The sequence below is a fragment of the Panthera pardus genome, unplaced genomic scaffold (genome assembly GCF_024362965.1).
Source record: "Panthera pardus isolate Hobbes unplaced genomic scaffold, ASM2436296v1 HiC_scaffold_3, whole genome shotgun sequence".
NCBI lineage: Eukaryota > Metazoa > Chordata > Mammalia > Carnivora > Felidae > Panthera > Panthera pardus.
This window is the reverse complement of record NW_026526876.1, coordinates 19793658-19797758: the sequence shown is the minus strand read 5'-3', so window position 1 is coordinate 19797758 and position 4101 is coordinate 19793658. Positions and strand designations below refer to the sequence as shown.

The following is a 4101-nucleotide window of genomic DNA, read 5'->3' as shown; positions in this document are numbered from 1 at the left end:
TTAAAATGACAGGAATTTATTCTTTCCCAGTTGTGGAATCCAGAGTCTAAAACCAAGGAGATGCAAGGGCCGCGTTCTGTACAAAAGCTTTACATGGGGATCTTCCCTTGACACTTTCACCTTCTGGAGGTTCCAGGTGTTCCTTGGCTGGTGGCCACGTCACTTCAGTCTCTGCCCCCATCTTCGTGTGATCTCCTCCAGATGTCTGGGTTTGGGATCTCCCTCTGCCTTTCTCTTATAAGGACACATGTCACTGAATTTACGTCTTGTCCAAAATCTAGGATGATCTCGAGATCCTTAATTACATCTGCAAAGATCCCTTCTTCCTAATAAGGTCGTATTCACAGGCTCTGGGTTTAGAATACGGACATATCTTTTTAGGGCCACCATTCAACCCACTATACCCCCCTGGCACCCCCAGCTCCCCCAGCCCCTGGCAACCACTAATATACTTTCTGTCTCTACACATTTTGCCTATTGTGAACATTTCATGTAAATGGAATCATACAATATGTGGTCTTTTGTGATTGGCTTCTTTCACTTGGTATATTTTCAAAGTTCATTCATGTTCTAGTACCTATCAGTACTTCATCTCTTTTCATATCCATTGTATGGATATACCACATCTTTCTATCCATTCATCCAGTGATGGACATATGGGCTGTTTACACTTTTTGATTATTCTGAATAATGCTGCTATGAAAGTTCATGTCCTCTTTTATTATCAGCAAAGCAGAATCTCACATCTGCCTCCCCCAAATCCCATGGCCATGGTGTCTGTGATAGGCAATTTCTAAAATAGCTCCCAATGATTCCCATCTCCTAGTATTCATGCCCTGTGTAAAATCCTCACCTTAAATGAGAGTTGCACTCAGTGGCCTGTGTCTAAAGAATGGGATACGACAGAGATGGCACTTCAAAGATTCGGTGGTAAAATACTGTGACTTCCACCTTGCTCTCATTCTCTTCTTGTTTGCTCACTTTTTCATTATAATAAGGGAAACTGTCAGATCATGAGTTGTCCTATGGAGAGGTCCACAAGGCAAAGAACTGAGGGAGGCCTCTGGCCAAGATACAGTAAAGGCCTGAGATCTGCTGACTATCATGAGTAAGCCTGGAAATGACTCTTTCCCCAGCCAAGACTTCAGATGAGACCGCAGCCCCAGATAACAGTTTTGATTGCAGCCTTGTGAGAGCTCCTGAGCCTAGGGCCCAGCTGAGCTACACCAGGATTCCTGACCCGTGAGCTGTGAGATAATAATATATGTATATGTTATTTCTAGTCACTAAGTTTTATTGTAATGTGTTATGTAGCAAGAGACAATACAGTAAGGATAGAAGAAAAGGTAAGTTTGGGAGACTCTGGGCTTCTGGAACGATGGTGAGCCAGGGATGAAGTTATTGGGAATGAGTTCTTGAACCAGAAGAGCTGGTGTTTGGAGGGTTGTGGCTGTGGATATCCCAGCCCCAAATCCCATAAAATGATTTGACTTTCTTCTTTTGGGTGGAGAAGTGTTGAGCTAATCAGAGTGGAAAACTCAGGTATAAAATACCCTCTTCTGCCTCTGAGTCTCTGTAGTACTGAAGGTATGGAAATGGAGAAGGGGCCATGAGTAGCTCCAGACTGGCTCAGAAGCACCACACAGAGTGGGTTCAAGAAACCAAAGATCTGGGCTCCTAGGACACTGCTGTCTCCAATGCAGTAGATTTCCCAAAGGGCACAGAGAGGGTATTGTCTAACCCTCTAAGAGGGTGAATACCAGAGGACAAGAAAACATCAAGGTCTAATGAAGAGATCAAACTGTGGAAGATTATATTCCAGAAATGGCTGCAATAATATCTCCTCCTACATAGTCTTCCTGCAATGTGATTTGGTCTCTCCCCCATCAAGATGAAGGGTCCCTTTCCCTTGAACCTAAGCAGACCTAAGTGTCTCCCTCAATCCATAGAGTATGGCAAGAATGATGCTTTGTGACTTTCAAGGCTACGTCAAAAAAAAAAAGGCAACAGAGCTTCCATGTGGTTACCTGTTTCTTGGGATGCTTGCTCTTGGAACCCAGCTGCAATGTTATGAGGAAGCCCAGGCCACATGGAGAGGTCACATACAGGTGTCCCAACAGACAGCTCCAGCTAAGGTCTCAGCCAATAGTCTGCATCAATCAGCAGACATGAGAGAGTGAGGAGGTCTTTAAGATGACTCCAACCACCTTCTGACTGAAACCACATGAAAGAACCCAAGTGAGAACTGACTGGCTAACCCCAAAATCATGAGAGATAGGAAGAATAAATGATAATTGTTTTATATCACTAAGTTTGGGGTTGTTTGTCACACACCTATAGATAATCTGAACCAAAAAAAGATGCTTTAATCATGAAGATGATACCTAGACAGTAAAGATAGACAATAGACAGATGGATGACAGGCGTCCAATGAGCATTTACTATGTACCAGATACTAGACCAAGTGGTTTAGTGACATCAGATTCTCATAATAATTTTATGAGGTTGATAGTCTTATTCTTAACCACTTACCTGGGGTTACACAGCTAGGATGGAGCAGGTGCCCCAGACTCCAAGCCCATACCCAATGCAGGGTAGGGAGCACAGGTGAGGAAGGGAGGGTGAGTGAGTTAAGGATGAAAAGTGACAGAAGTTCCAGGCCTTATGAACTCAAGAAGAATTTAACCACTCACTGAACCAGTCTGACCTCTTTTCTGAATGCCTCACTTTAAGATTTTTGTCTGGAGCACACCTTGCCCCTTACTCTTCTCCTGGGGACTGGAGGAGAACCTATCTCTTGACCGAAAAATGAAGAACCTCAGAGAGAAGGCTGCAAAGGACTCTGTTGTGCCATGTTCTGTTCTGGAAAAAAGGTGGCCAAAATAAGAAAAGCAGTTTTCTGTTGTTGTGACCATGATGATGGTGGTGATGGTCATGGTGGGAGTTGAAATTCGTGGACTTTCTTTGTAGAAAAGGGAGGCCTTTGGCCAGAATCATGCCAAGCCCTCTTTTCTAAAGCAAATCCAACAAAATGATATGGGTGTGACATGTGACATCTTTAGAACATAGGTGGTTATAGAAGTCCCTCCCAAACCCATCCAAGTAGCCAAGAATCTTAGAGCCACTGACACTCGCCACTCCTACGTGGCTATTCTAAACTTGGTCCATTGTGGCTCAGGGGTCATTTATGATCCTAACTGAATAGCCCAATGCAGAAAGAGAGTCCTTGTAAGTTTAACACAGCGTCCCCAAGGCTCAGCATAGTGCCTGGCTTATGTTAGGCCCTTGATACACATTCATGAGTAAAACAAACCTTCAGCAAACCAAAGTCTTACTGGGGACCAGGGATATCCATGACTGGATTCCCAAGACCTCACCAGAGCTCTCAGAAGTGGTGGTTGAGGATGGGAGTTGGGCACATGGGCCTCCCCTGGGACAGAGATGGCCTCAAGGTCCTTCGGAACCACAGAAGAAACTGTTTCACCATCACATTATTCGAAGACAGATGGAGGTTGATGGCCGACTAGGCCTTTTGTGTGACCTGGAAGAAGATGTGTTTCGGGAGAATATATCACCGTAAGAAGAAATAGCTAATGTTTCTGGCAGCTTGCGATGTGCCATTTTAAAACTTCACATGAATTTACTTATTTGATCCTCAAAATGACCCCGTGACATATGTGACATCATTACCATCATCAACATCATCATTTTATGGAATAAAACTGAAGCTGCATAGAAAGGATCACAAGTTGTCTGAAGTTCCATGGCTATTTACTGGGTGGTAGAACCGGGACAAAACCCCAGACGATCTAGTCCTAGCCACGCTCCCTGAGTGCTCCCTGTGGGCTCCCCTGCCCTGCATTTAACACCTTCCAAGAGTTGTGGCCTCACCACCAACGCCAGCCCCATGCGGTGGGTGGACAGTCAGGGTCCTGGCACTCCCTAAAATACTGATGGAAAAGAGTCAAATGAAGGGACCATTGCAGAGGTGAAGCAAGGCTGAGGGGCCCAGAGAATAGGGTGAGTGGACACCAGGGCCCAGAAGGGAGGGAAGCCATTGCACGCCCAGCGCTGAGGACACAAAGGAGAACTTGGGAATGG

At 45.1% G+C, this 4101-nt stretch overlaps 1 long non-coding RNA gene across 1 annotated transcript; it reads right to left on the bottom strand.

Annotated features, from left to right (window-relative positions):
• Positions 1–3640, bottom strand: LOC109277176 (uncharacterized). The gene is made up of 4 exons (XR_002085025.2): positions 3378–3640; positions 2791–2857; positions 2028–2210; positions 1–234 (listed from the first exon to the last, which is right to left on the bottom strand). It is a non-coding gene; the product is annotated as an uncharacterized LOC109277176 (long non-coding RNA).
• Between the last annotated feature and the right edge of the window lie 461 nt (positions 3641–4101).